Here is a 14,986-nt window from a genome sequence, read left to right on the forward strand (position 1 = left end):
GCTTCAAAACATGCAATTTATGGAATCTACCACAAGAAATTTTGCCAGCATGGAGCTGAAAGGCAGCTGGGGATATAAGAAAACAGATGATCCATATGATATTCTTACTTGGAGCTTTGCAGTCAGACAACTGAAAATAATTTACTTGAAAGGAGAAACAACTTCTCTCCACCCCCTTTTCAATACATGAAATATTTACTTCTCATTTATTTTTCCACGAGAAAATGGCAACAGCATTTTGTACTACTGAATTTTATGTGAGACCTTCTCAAGCAGTCCAACTTGTTCTCCAATCTCAAGACAATAAAAACATATATAAACTATCACACAATCCAACTGAATAAAACCAAAGACACTTAAAACACAGTCTAGAACTACTTTCATGAATCTGATTACAAACTGCAAGGCATTTTTTCTTTCTGTGCTCACACAAACATACAGGACATTAAATAACCTTCTTAAGATAGACTTACTAATAATACAATTGCTCTGAACGAAAACAAAAACTAGTGTAATGAAAATGAGTGCAGAAGTCAACAGAAGGGTGGATCAACTACATGGAAGAATAAAGATTGTAATTCTTAAAGTGAAATGCAAAGTGAATGCATGAGAAAATGTGTGAGTCAGGCTAGAAATTTATGACACCCTGCTGAACAAGATCAGAGATGAGTTCAGGTTAACAGCATGAAAATTAGTAAAAAATTGTATAAATAACCCAGTTTTATATAACCCCAGGTCTGGGCACCTGGCAGCACAGCACTCAGCAGGAATGGTGAGGTGAGCTACTGAGATAAGAAAAAGGCAAGACTGAGGACAGAACCTCAGATCTTCTCAGACAGATAACAAAGACTGGTAGAGATGAGGGGGGGTCTGACTCTGCTGAGGTAAACAAGCAGGGCTTAATTGAATTATGGTGAAACTGACTGAATTTCTGCTCTATATTTTTGTTAGTTCTCTTACAGGTCCTAGTGACCTCCAAATAAGTGTGCATACCTTATTTTTTGGAGGATTTCAAGCCAGACTCTAGCAGCCTTTTCAACGTGTAATTGATAAATCTAAAGCCAGAGAGAGCTAAGAGAGCAGCTCTTCCATCATGCTACAGTTTACATGGAATGACATCTTCATTTAATAAGAAAATACAACAATTTTCTTTAAAACCTCACACATTAAACAATGGTCCCCTATCTATATTTTCTTCCTCATAAATCAGGTCCTGTCCAAGGGTCACAGGGGAGCTGTTACTAACTTCATAACAACTGCTGGTTCTGCTTACAGTTCCTGAGGTGCCAGCAGCACAATAATTGAGTGTTGTGAAGCAGTTTGAGATACATGGTACATTCAGGAGGGTGTATAATATATTCACTATTTTTCTTCACCATTTAATTTCATACCTAAAATCTATATCCAATTATGGAGGGAGAGCTCTCATCTGATAAATGAATATGCATTTATCTGTAATAATTCTCGTCAAAAAGGAAGACCATCAACCCCTCTCTACAACATAAATACACATACTCAAATTCTCAAGGCTTTATGGTGAATTCTTGGCATGCTTTCTTTCCCCTAGCAATTTCCAAAGAAAATGAGCAAGAAGTTCAAGAGAAGGGTTTATAAAATTGTGGACTACACAGTATTTAGTGCATGAGCTAACTTAATTAAAGAAGTATGCAGAAAAAAAGTCATGGTATGTCAGGGCATGCCAGCAACTCTAAAAAGCTTGTGCCACACTTGACCTGAAATCAGTACCTTCAGTCTGGGTATGTGGAACAGAACACATTATTTCTGGAAACAAACTGCATCCTTCTCTACGCTGTACTTGGCTTTTATTTCTTCTAGTCAGTTTACCAGTAAAGCATGTTGTGTGAATGTTATGTTTACACTTCAGAGGAACAAAATCCTGAAGTGATGAGCCTAATAGGATCCATTACTAAAATCCTGAGTACATTATAGTTGGCAATCTTTTTAAATAGCTTGCTAAGATTTTTTTTCTGCAGAGCTATCGATTTTCTTTCATTTTCCTGAACTGGGAGTCTTCACTTAGAAGTAGAAAGTCTGAAAAGCACACTGAATCATAGGCCACATTCCATTTCTGCTTTAGTGCACAATATACCACTGAGAAAGAAATAAAATGACCTCACTTGCTACCATGTTAAATAAATTAGAGCTCTGCATGACCTATTGTCTCCAAACCCAGGCAGTGTGAAAAGCAGGAACTCCCAGCATTTTTTCCTTCCCTGGTTTTATGTACACTGCTGTTTCTAGACCTCTGCCTATTTCCAGTTACTCCTGCTCATATATTTAATAAAGTATATTTGTTGAAATATGTGGCCTATGATTCAGTAGGCTTTTATTTATTTATTAGAATGTGTGGTCAATTAAATAACTTTGTGTCTTACAATAAACACACAGTACAATCTGAAGATAACAAGTCATTGTTGACAGTTTCTATACTTTTTAACTGAAAATGTATGAGTATTCTGAGTTTTACTGTGTTCATTATTTATGCATTGAGTCAATGCTGTAGAATTTTATTATCAAAGCATAGGAGGAAACCTCTGAGCTTTACATTGAAGTCCACTGAACAGAAAAAGTCCTCTCTGCAGCAACAAATGTCAGGCCACCTTTACCAAGGTAAGCAAAAGTATTGATGCATGGAAAAATCCAATGAGATTTTCATCTGAAACCCAAAGTAGAATGTTTTAAGAAAATGTGGTTTATATAGATCTGAGATGTAACAAGCATTAACAGGATTTTAACATGCTGTAAACTCTAGTGTGGTAAGAAATGTCTGCCTGCATCGACCCAAACCAGAATGCACGGGATGCACACACACTGTTTCTTTGATTCAAGTGCATTCAGCCAGCGTTCTCGCCCTGTTTGCATGAAGTGAGGGATCTTGGATACAACTGTAGCGTTATGAGAAAGCATGAAGAAAAGTAAGGAAGATGCAGTCAACTAACCATCAACTCAGAAAAACAGCTAGGACAGCAAGTAGCCATTGTTACTTGAGTATTACCTCCAAGCTTCCCACTGAATATCAGTGAGGTTGATTTGTTAATGTAAGGCCACAAAGAGTCATAAAGCTTATTCTAGGATGAAGTAATACCTGCATCCAAACTTCAGATTATCAAAAACAATGCACTACAAACCCCTGAGATCACAAATCTCTGTTACTAAGCGGAAATCACACAAGCTCTGGTATTGACAAGCTCCTCAGAACTAAAATTGTTGCAGAGTACCAGACTTTCAAGGTGGTCTCCCAAGAAAACAAAACCAAAATAAACAACTACAAAATCACTGAAAAAAAGGCATTTTTATGCCTTGCCAGATCCTTGCACAGAATATAACACAATGTTGCTTCCTGTAGACCTATGTATAGAAAACTGTCCAAGGCTAAGCACATTATTCCATAATTATATTCTTCAGGGTTTGGGTTTTTTTCATTCCTTTGATCATTGTGTCTCATCAATTGTAACTACTTACTGAAAGGAAGTGAAATAGGAAATATCATGCTTTTCAATTGTCTATGAGAACAGGAATAAATCGGTATGTAAATATTTCCCCTTTTGTTTGACAGTCCCCAGTCTTGATGAACAGATTAACCTTCTTGCAGATTTAGTCAAAGAAAACCCAAAGCAGTATTCCTACATTTGCTATCAACAGCCAGAATTTATTTTCCCCAAATCTCTCATATAATCCCTGTTGTACAAAGCATACATATAAAAATGTATAAAATGACCAAGTATGGTTTCCTGTCATTTACCCTAACAAGGCTGTAAGGCAATTTGGTAGCCCTGGCCTAGTCTCAGGCAAACCTGCCTATTTTTCTCCCATTAGTCTTCCATTTTCCAAGGAGTAACAAAAGGGAGAATTGTAAATGCTATCACTCCATTTAGAGCACAGCATTCAGCAAACCAGCCAGGTTTCTTGGTGAACTGCACCGCCCCAAGCACACAGTCCCCCCTAGGTGGTGGTCAGGGTGAATGAGCTCATTTACACCAATGAAGTTACTGGATTTAGACCCTAGATTAATACTAATCCCTTTGTTTTGCTTCACTACTTTAATGTGATATATCATAAATGTATTTAGGTGGGTGATGCCTGAACTGACATATTTATATTCCCAAAAGCCTGTAGATGGAATAGGAGCAACCCAAAGTTAATTGAGGAGAGATTTCTTATAAATACTCATGGGAAGTCACAGAACAAAGTACTCTCAAGTGACTTATCATTCCAATGAGTGTTTCTTCAAAATGAGCTTCCAGCATACAGCAATGGCCCCAACTTAATGATTACAAACAGCTAAATGTGAAAAGATAGGTTTATAAATATGTGAAATAATTTGATACTTTAGTTGCAAATATAATCTCTGCTTTGATTTTGCATTAACCAGATCCATTTTAAAAGAATAACGCCTTAGGTTTGCCTAGTTATTTGAAGAACAAGATTGTTGAAACTAAGTGTTCACCAAGGAGTCTCAAGTAGACTTTATTTCATTCTTGATCTCTCTCTAGATGTACTAAACCCACTAAACTTACTCCATTTATGCTGTGTGAAATCAGAATAGTAGATAATGTCTAGAATGGACTCTCTTTTCATTAGCCTTTCAAACCAGATGTCTCATAAACAGAGAACAGCAAAGGCTGGACCTTGCATGCAGCTATGGCACTTAGTGGCATGTGGGTATTTCATCCAAAGGAGCAACAAATTGACTTCATTAACAGTGATTCTATTGGGAAGCTTTTATACCACAGTGCCAATATACTGTGCAAGCCACTAATGTGAAAAATTTATTTTCTGCATCAGATATACTGACACAAAACAAATTTAGTTGTCAGTAATAGAAAGAGGTAGATCCTAGAATGCTTGCAATTAAACTTCTTGAAACTTTTAAGAAAGGGGGGAAAAAGTGGAAAGTAGACAGCAATGAAACCACTAAAACAAAAAAAAAGAATATTCAGAACTAACCCTGGCTGCAGACCCCAACAGATCTTGATTCAGACAAGATCCTTGTGGACAGAGCAGCATATGGAATTTAATGCCATTTATTGCACAATAAATTAATCTGGAAAGGAAAACTCCAACCCTAATTCTAAGATAGCTTCTAATTCCTTCAGAAATTCTGGAAGTGTAGCTCACTGAAATCATCATGCCAAACTATCAAATGTAAACAAGCTTACTGGTTAAGGACAACAGGAGTGAACGTTCAGAAATCAGTCTGTACTGAATATTATTAATTAACATTGAATCTAAGAAAGGAAAATTAGATATCTTGTGCAGCAGAGACATAAAACCACAACCCCATAACACAAGACTGAATAGACTAAAAATTAATCCTTAAGCATGGCCACAGCAGACAAAGATCTATTACAACTGAAAAAACGTTTAAGAAATGATACATTGTTTCTTGCAAGAGGAAATGGACACTTGTCAAGTTTAGTATTGTGAAGAGAAAGTACTTCTGTATAGTTGTTTCTTATTAAAACAAGCAGACTTGGGTGAGCCTAGAAGGCCACAGATCATTACTCAACCCTTTTAGTGTATGTTTAAGCAAAGGTAAAAAGAAACACTTCCTGTCTAGATGGGGGTTCAATATGACCACATGTGTAAATACATTAGTTCCTAAATCCACACCATCTCAGTCTCCTAAACAGGCAGTGGTGAGCACCTGACAGCCATTCTACTAAATATCCTTGCTTGTGCATTCTAGGAAAGCACTGGCAGTAACACAAATTTTGTGCAGGATGCACAAAATCAATTCAAGATCTACCTTCAAGAAAAATGTTTTCAGTATTAAGACATAAGCTACTGAAAAGCATATACAAGCTTTTAATTGCTCAACAATGATGATCTTGTTTTTTAAGGACCTTCTCACTGATAGTACTTTACATGGAATATTACAACATTTTCCTTGTTAATTTAAAATAGGCAAGGAATGGGATTCTTGGTAACGTGTTCTTTTCAGTTTGAGATAATTCTTTTGTAGAGAACATGCAAACACATACAGTGTAATGAAATAACTCAGATACCAAGAATAAAAGTTTAAGAGGGCCTTTTCAATGGGTTTGTAAATTTAAGATTAAATTAATCAAGTCTGAACATGGCAAGAATGTTTCATGGATGTAAACACTTTTGTGCTGTCACAGAAACAAAGTCTTCATGCAGAAAATACCTTAAGAAGAAAACTTCAAAACACAAAGTATTGGTAGCATACTTTTATTTTAATAATTACTCATAACTTATTTTAATTAATCCACAAACAGTCAAATTACAGCAGTTTTTGTTAGGAAGCCTGTTTTAACAAATGGTGAGATGCCTGTTTCAACATTATCATTGAAGACATATCATTTAAGCCATTGCTTGTCTCAATTCTACTTCCAAGATGATACTTAGAGGTGACAACTGGAATCATCTTGTATGAAGTCAAAAATCATCCACTCAGGAAATCATAAACTGATGTCTAATGTCAGTTCCTGGCACATGTTGTCTTCATCCCTGTAAAAGAAGTTCTATTTCAGTTGCAGTCAGCATTATGCACACACAAAACAGGCAACTGCTCTAAGGTTGAGCTACATGAATCTTCTACATGACACTAACCTTAGGCCAGAGCCTTTTTTTAAACAAAATTACTTGGTTTGTACAGGATGGGATCTGCATTTCCCATACCATTAGTATGGATTCCATTCCAGAGGACCAGCTATATTAGAATAAGCAGATCAGTAACTATCATTGACTTTCCTGTGATATTTTTGCTATTTGTTTTTGGCTAAATCTATATAAAGTTTTAAGAATTACCACACAAGTTTTTCACCAGTCAAAGCTATTTTGCTTTGTCTTCCAGCAAGGAGTAAATTAAACTCCTTCAGGAATAGAAGGCAATGCAGCCACTATTACCTGATAATCCTTTTCACAATTACATACCTGGAGACCAAACAATTTATGAGAAACTCTTTACTCAAGGCACGAATCACACAGGTTCACAAAGCACAGATTTGAGAAACCTATGATATTAAGATTCAGCTATCATAACAAGAGGACAGTTCAAAATCTTCCTACAAACTGTTAACAAAGTTGATTAGCAGCTTCTTGAAGTTCAGCAGTTATACAAATGTGTTCCTCCTAAGCATGATCCAAAGAAGAGTTTCAGCCTCACCTCTGGGTTTGCAAGAGAACTTTTATACCCCTCAGTATTGGCCACTTAAGACACTGCCAGACTTAAGAGGGCAAAGCATAAAAGGGGAGTAGATTTTAGCATGTTATAGTGTTTTCTAATCAACTAGGATGATCTGAATATACTATTTAAGAGATACTATAATTTGCTTGAAATACCATTGGAATTGTCATTAGACAGAGCACACTTACCTTCGAGGAGAAGGCATTATTTATTCCTAAGAAGTCCTGAGCATTGCTTCACATTTAGGTGTGATTACCCTCGTCTAAAACATTTCAAGCATGGTTGCTATGTGAGGCCTCTAGAGAACACAAAAAAAAATTGTAAAATTATAATTAATACTGTTTAACTAAAGTTAAAACTCTAAAGTTTATTCTACAGAGTTGCTATTATATTGTTGCAAGCCATTTACAAGAAGTTTATTTTTAAATCAAAACCTAGAGCAAATGGCAATTACTGGTTCAATCTGTTGATAAGGCATGTTCATTAGCCCAGTTAAACAACATAGACCATGCCTTTTTAACATTTTTTAAAATATACTTTTAATCCTAAACAATGTAACGTTTATTAAGCCTAAATTATTTTCAGTGCTGATGCTACCGAGGTGAACTATAAACCTGTAGGTTTGACTGAATCTTTGCCAGATAATTCATTGCTACCTTGTGTCTACACACAGATAGATATATACACACACCTTGTTACAACTTATAAAGCACTCATCCAAGAGACATCAAATGATACTGTTACAGGTGGACTAGAATATTCAGGGAAAGCCCAAGACAGAGGGGGTTTTTTCTTTGTTTGAACAATTATCAAGCCCAGTTAAACCCAAGCCCTAAGTGCCTACAGTTTAAACATCACAGGTTACAATTGCAATTTTTTTGATGCGGCCCATTAAAAAACTAAATAAACGCAGTGATTCAGATTCAAGGTTTGTGCAGCCTAATAGCTGCGACTTAAAATACAGAAGAGTGCAAACGTAGACAGTTATTTTGACTCAGAGACACAGGGCAGCACCCCATACATATATCTGTTGTTTTAAAAAACTCTCAGGATTCATAGCCCTCCACTTCGGAAGCCCGAAGCCTTTTCTTACCAGCCCCAGGCTGCAGTAGGAGCGCTGAGCTCGGTGTGTCCCTCACCCATGGGCGTCCCAGGCCGTGAGCGCAGCCCGCCAGCGCTGGGCCTGCCCGGGCCAGCCGCGCCGGGGCTCCTGCCCATGGCGGGCATTGAAGGGCTCGCCGCTTCCTCGGGACACACTGCGGAGGGAGAAAGGCATCAGCCGGGCAGCAAGGGGACCGCGAGGGGGGAATGGAGGGACGCGGGCCATTTGTGCCTCACGACAGGATGCAGGGCGGAGGGAAGGGCTCCGCACTGGGTTTTAGTGAGGGAAAGCTGCTCTATCCCCCTGTGTTGACTCCCCGGAGCACCGCCAAGCTCCGAGAGGGCAAGATGTGAAGGGAAAACCCCACAGGTGTGTCCCACCTCCCCTAGGCCCAAAGCCCGTCCGTGCGGAGGGTAGGCGGTTTCCCCTGAGAGCGGCCGCGTTCACCTTACCGCGCCCACAGCCGGCGGACAGAAGGACGGAGTAGCGCCTCGCCGGCCGCTAAATACCGCCGCGCGCTCCCGCGAGACCCACGCGGCTCCGGCCGCCGCTGCCTATTGGCGAGGACAGCGCGCGTGACCTCGCGTGGGGCGGGGCGGGGCCGCGCGGCCGAGCCGCGCTGAGCCGGAGGGCCTGGGAGCTGCCGCAGGGCCGCGCCACGGCCGCGTCTGAGGGGCCGGCCCGGCCCGGCTGAGCAGCTGAGCTTCCTGCGGCGGCCCCCATGGGTCAGATCAAGGCTTTTGCGGGGGCACGCTCGTCCATTCCTCCCCGGGCCGAGTTCTGGGTGCCCGCAGATGTTTAACACCGGGAAACAAAAGTGCCTTCGGTGCGAAGTGGCAGCTGTGTAGCGGGTTTGAGGCATTAAATACCGCTGATCTCTGTCTAAACTCCTGTCTAAGCCGTGCTTAGGAGGCTTAGGAGCTGTCTGAGGATGGCGAGGTAAAGCCCCGAGCCTCGCTAATGCCCTGGCCATGCCGTGCAGCTGTGCCGGGCTGCCCGCCAGCCGTGACGGCGGGCCAGCAGGCCTGGCCTGCGAGCCAGCCCTCGGCACGGTGCGCAGCTCTGCGGCTCTTCTGCCCCAGATAGAACGGGCCGCCCGTCTGGGGATGCTGCTAAGAGGGTTTGGAGTGAGTACGAGCAGATTAGCATAAACAGGGAATTAGTGGTTTGTAGGACAGAGACTTCGCAAAGCTGGTAGGCAGGAATCACAATATATCATAGAATGTACTGAGGTGGAAGGGTCCCATCAGGATCTTCAAGTCCAACCCTTGGCCCAGCACAGGACACCCCAAGAATCACACCCTGTGTCTGAAAGCATTGTCCAAACTGAATTGAATGGAAGTCCCTGCTTCTCAAATAGGTGTGTATATTGCTGATAATTCATACCTTCCTGTCTCAGTGAGGAGGAATATGTCCTGGCTCACGCCGTGTTCCACCTGTAAAGTGTGTAGAAAGAAAACAACGAGTTGGCCCGCTATCTCTAATCTGAACCCTGCATTCAAATCACTCTCAACAGAGCTAACCAATCTGATGCAGCCTGAAACAAATAGTCACATAGTTGCAATCAAGGGATGATTCTAGAAATCGTTTCCTTCCACTTCTAGTTACCTGCTCTAATTCTTGACGCTCAAAACATTGTTGCAGATTAACCCATTGACAGTTTATTGTCTGTACACCCAGATTCAAAACCAGTCTTAGGACTGCAGGTAAATCAGTCTCTGGAGATAAATTTGTGAGACATGTAGTTTTAAGTTATTTCAAGTGGGCTCCTTTTGCAATGACTATTTTCTGTGGTCAGACACCTAAGTCAGATCAGTCTTTTTCCGTAATGTAGTCAAAAAGATGAAGTGGCATTCAATCTTTAAATTTTTAGCACTTATGCCAGTGGGATTTATGTCAAGTTTGCTTTCTTCTTTTCCAGTACAGAAAGTAAACTGGCACTTCTGTTACACAGAAAACCAGCAATCCACAGCAAACCAGTGATCAGTATCCATCCTAATTGAGCATTTTAATAATTCACATAATCCTACACCTTTTCCTTGGCCCTCAGAAGTTTTCTTCTGTTTTCCCCATACAAAGTTTGTACTGTTTGCCTTCTCTCTGGCTCCATGAAACTTTTGTGTCTAACAGCGGCACAACTTCAAGAGAAGAAATGCAGAGTCTACCTGACCTGCCTGTCCTATTCCAAAGCTGCTCTATAGAACAAAATAACTGTCCTTTAATAAATTACTGCAAGGATCAGGTGTGGATTTGAGCCTCTTTACTTGCAGGTTAGTTCTCCCATTTCCTGTTATAGTGCTGTAGCCACTAAGTTGCTGCCTACAAGGCTGCAGGCAGATCTGCTGTTTCCATGTGTGTGGGATGTAACTTTTATCTGAATGAACTTCTCAGCTGGGCACTGAGTCCGCCCACAGCTTGGGTACTTTGGGGACTTGAGGGAAAGACCACAATATTGGTGGATCTGGGTACAGGTTAATTTTAACTAACTGGGAGAAATACAGGCCTGGTCATGAGCAGAATTTGTAGGACATCCAGTTATCATGAGGGCATTTTGAAATTTATTAAGTGGCAGCAGGGTGTCTTATTTTGTAGATTAGTGTTGAGCTTTTTGAGGAGGTGGGTGACCTGAATTAATTTGTTCAAATATTGAAGAGTGATGCTCTAATTAGCCAAGTCTCTCTTTGTCACATGCAAGAATTAAGTCTCAAAGTCTCTTATGCTTTGATGCTTCTCACAGAAGACAGACTCTTGAAAACAACTTGTTTAAGAACATCAGGAGCTTACCACAATGTGCAATTGTCATAAACATTTCACTTCAATTTTACTGTCTTTCTCCACAATGAAGGAAAATCAATCAAGTAAAACCTCACTGTGTCCATCAGTCTTTGCAGGTGAATTACCTGCAAAGTAGTATTGGTATTCAGTAGCATTAAATAATTGTCATGTTTGAAATCTTAGAATGTAAAAGACTTTTATTTATATTTATATATATGTGTGTGTATGTGTGTGTTTGTGTGTGGTTAAATTTGGTTAAAACTTTGAGATGTAATGTAATGTAATAAAAGTATAATTTGATTTATGCACAATTTAATAAAATGTAAAGGCTATTTTAAATTCACGCTGAAAATAGACTAAATGCCAGTTACAGCTTATCTGTCCTTTGGGCTCTTTTTGTCCTCAGAATGTTTGTGAGTTAAAATTGGAGCCTGTAAAAGAGAATAAAAATGATAAATACAATCTTTGGAGAAGAGGAAGGCAAGCCAGAATGATTATTTCCTTTTCAGAGGCAGAAATATCAATATATTTCTGTAAAAACTTCAATTTTCTGTTATTTTTGCTCAGTGAGTCTCTTTTTGTTTGATAAATTACTTCCATGGTTAAAAGTTTTTGTTATCTCTTTCCAGCTAATATGTATGATTAGAATTTAAATAGTGTTTTTCCACCTGAAAACACATTTTGTATAGGTAAGAAAAATGCCAGTAAAGTTTTCTTGTGAGCTCCCTTGCTGAATAATATACCTGATGAAGAGGCCATTCTTCATGAGTCTTCCTTCTGGAAAGGTGGGAATATTTTTCCTTGAGTAGTGAGAGTGGGGAAGGTCAGTATTATTTACAGAGCACTGAAGTTCTATTACAGTCACTGTTCCAAGCTCTTAACACAGTGTATTTGAAACTCAAGGGGAAGGAAGGGGCAGGGGTAAGGTATGACGAGATAATCACAGCTCCAGGCCATGACTGACTCGGACTGGCTGCAGAGGCTTTAACAGCCTCTTCATAGACTAGAATGCAATGGCTTTCACTAGAGAACTCTTCAACCCCTTGTATCTACTCAGCCAGCTTTTGGTACCTCAACATCCATGTACTTGCTTCTGTCTTGTTCTGCTGTCTTTGACCTTCCAGATGTGGTGTGCGGCCAAAAAACGATGATGTCAGATGCTGTTGCAGTGTGGCAGGGTGGCAGAAGTGCTGCAACCTTCTTTGACAGGTCTCCTTCAGAAGCTGCTCAGAGTGAGGTCTCCAGAGCAGCCATTTCAAGCCCATACACACACACACACACACCACAGAGAGCTCAGCAGAGGAAAGACAGGGAGGCTCTGTGCATGGTCTGTTCCAGCGGGAGTTTATTGCATCCACCCTGCCAAAGGGAGCAGAGACAAAAGAGAACCATGTGGCCTGCATGACTTCAGCGCGGGGTCAGTGACCAGTGCCCTGAGGGCACAGCAAAGGACAAAGGGCAGCGCCCTGTAGGGGGGATGAGGGAGGAGTAATCGGGGTGGGCACTGTCAGCTGGCCAATGGGGGAGGCAATCTAACGTAGATTGGCAGTAGTGCTGCAGAGCATCATGGCTTACTCCTCTCTGTCGGCTGAGGTGGGGAAAACTTTATGATGTATTCTTCCAAGGCAAGGCCCTGGGGATGTCCCTGAGGGGGAGGAGTCAGAGGATTCCACAAGATGGATAAAGTGTTTTGTTTTCTTCTGTAAAGTAATAATTTCTGAGAAAAATGAAGAGGTGGTATTCTCTACTTGCCAACTCTAAAATGTTTAAACTAGCAAAAGATAGGCAAGATTCAGGGATCAATTTAATGCAGTTTTATTTCTATGCTTTATCTTCAGAATCCTGACAAGTCATACTATCACCAAAACACGAAGTTTTACAGTATTTTGAATCAAGAGAAATAATTTCTCAGATAATTTGAAAATGTTGGGTAGGGGTTGCTTTGAAGATGACAGTCTTAAAGAAAAATAGTAATTCCAAAGTTGGGTTGATATTTTGGTTTTAGACTCTGCACATTTTCTATGGATTTCCATGAATTGTTCATGGACTGCAACTCACTCTTGCCATTAGAATGTCAGGTGCAGATGGAGTGGTTTCCATGGACTAGCTGTGAGCCATGTGCCACAGATTCAATCCATAGGCAGCAAGCTGGTATTTGGCATTGTACTAAAGCCACCAGTCTGTTCTGGAATGAGGCCAAGCTTCATGGAAAATCCCGATTTCTCATTCTTCTGTCTACACATTTGCCATTTTGTTAAAGATATTTTGCTATTTTTTGGTAGAACATAATTTAATATTATATACAAAACATTTTAAAAATTGTAAAATTCTAAACTTACATTGTCAGCACTGTAATATTTCAGACATCTGAATTCTCCTATAATTCTTATGTATTTTCCATGCTTTCAGGAAGCCTTAGTATTGTTTTAACTCCCTTTTCCATTAAAATGACCTTTTAATTGGTTGGAAAAATATCCTAAATTTGATCTGTTCCAAACATTTGTTCAGCAAACTGACTGATGATTACCCATTTCTGGACCCAAGTTTATTACAAGAAAAACATAAATGAACCCTCTGTGGAATTTTACAAGATTTCTGGAGAGGAAATGCAATATCCTCTTTGTAGCACAGAATGAACAGATATTCTAGTCTCAGATTTGCTACCAACTCTCCTGTGTTAACTTTGGACAAGTCACTACATTTCTGCTGGCAATTTTCTTGCTTTGTAAAAGAAACTAATATTAACTTGCCACCAAATAATTTGACAACTCTGAGTGAATGCTTGCAAAATACTCTGAAAAGTCTAGTGGAAAATGTTATGGAAATCCATGCCTCTGCTAGCCAAAGAGGATATTTACAATAGGTCCATATTTTATGCAGTGAAATAGAAATGTTCAAGTGTAAAACCAGATGAGACCAAGACAGATCTAAAATTAAATGCAGGAGGTATTTTTTGACCTTTCAACAGAAATTATATAAGCACTCTTAGGTTATAAATAGTCCTTTGTTTTCCTTCTCTTTGTCTAACACTAAGAAGAAACACAGGGTTGGTTGTTTGTTGTAAGGAGATAGGGCAATGCTTTGGAGTGGAAACAATTGTGCACTGTTCTTTATTTATACAATTCCTATAAAGTTTGTTACTAGTATCTGTTGCATTGCTTAGCACTTTTTTATCTTCAAACAGCGACAGGAATAAAGTTTCTATTCCTGAAAATGACAACAGCAGAAAAAAACAAAACCAGACACTAGTCCATTTCCAGCATGAAAGTTTCTTTCTTCTTTCCTGTTTTGATATGTCTGAAGAGCAAAAAAGACAGTGCTAGACTATTTTCAAACTGACACAATTACACTTGTATATTATTCTCTATATTTATTATTTATCTTCAGAAAAAAAGACAAGAAAAGTGTCCACCTTTAAATGAAAGTATTTATATTAGCATTAAGGAATATGATACTGAATTCTTCACAGAATGATGCGTGTGCATGTTGACAAATATTCCCTTGAACAACCAGTAAGTGCTTAATCAGTAGCAATTTAATTTTGTGTCAAAAAAGTTTAACGAACAGAAACAACAGAAAACTTACCCTGAAGTCAAGTAATTGGCGTTTAAGAAAAAAAGATGTATGGAAATACCACTTTTTTCTTTTTTGTCTTCACACATTATATGATTTCTCTGGGGTTTGTATTATGGAAGTAATGTTACTGACATTAAAATATACGTGAGGCAAATGGCTTTATTAGATACTGCATTTTGTGTCATTTAAATTTTTAATTACCTTTCAAACCCATTTGTTTGTTCCATAACTTTTCACTGATAGCAATTATGATTCTCCACAGTAAATTGGAATAAGCAGGCTACAGCAAAGAATATGTAATTAGGCTTGTGTAATAACAGGCATCAGTTTAAAAACCAGGGATGGTGCAGTACTGTCCA

General features: G+C 39.4%; 1 long non-coding RNA gene and 1 other non-coding gene across 5 annotated transcripts; both read right to left on the minus strand.

The window, feature by feature from the left end:
- Positions 1-6,200: 6,200 nt before the first annotated feature.
- On the minus strand, positions 6,201-8,782 carry LOC134418667 (uncharacterized). Of its 4 annotated transcripts, none has more exons than XR_010027838.1 (4): positions 8,729-8,782; positions 8,268-8,430; positions 7,363-7,472; positions 6,201-6,495 (listed from the first exon to the last, which is right to left on the minus strand). It is a non-coding gene; the product is annotated as an uncharacterized LOC134418667 (long non-coding RNA). The 4 variants fall into 4 exon arrangements; XR_010027840.1 differs by having other exon boundaries at positions 8,724-8,738; XR_010027839.1 differs by lacking the exon at positions 8,729-8,782 and adding an exon at positions 8,657-8,671.
- LOC134419163 (small nucleolar RNA SNORA26) lies at positions 7,109-7,227 on the minus strand. The gene has a single exon (XR_010027989.1). It is a non-coding gene; the product is annotated as a small nucleolar RNA SNORA26 (small nucleolar RNA).
- Positions 8,783-14,986: the final 6,204 nt, after the last annotated feature.

The sequence above is a fragment of the Melospiza melodia genome, chromosome 5, assembly GCF_035770615.1.
Source record: "Melospiza melodia melodia isolate bMelMel2 chromosome 5, bMelMel2.pri, whole genome shotgun sequence".
In the NCBI taxonomy this organism is placed as follows: Eukaryota; Metazoa; Chordata; class Aves; order Passeriformes; family Passerellidae; genus Melospiza; species Melospiza melodia.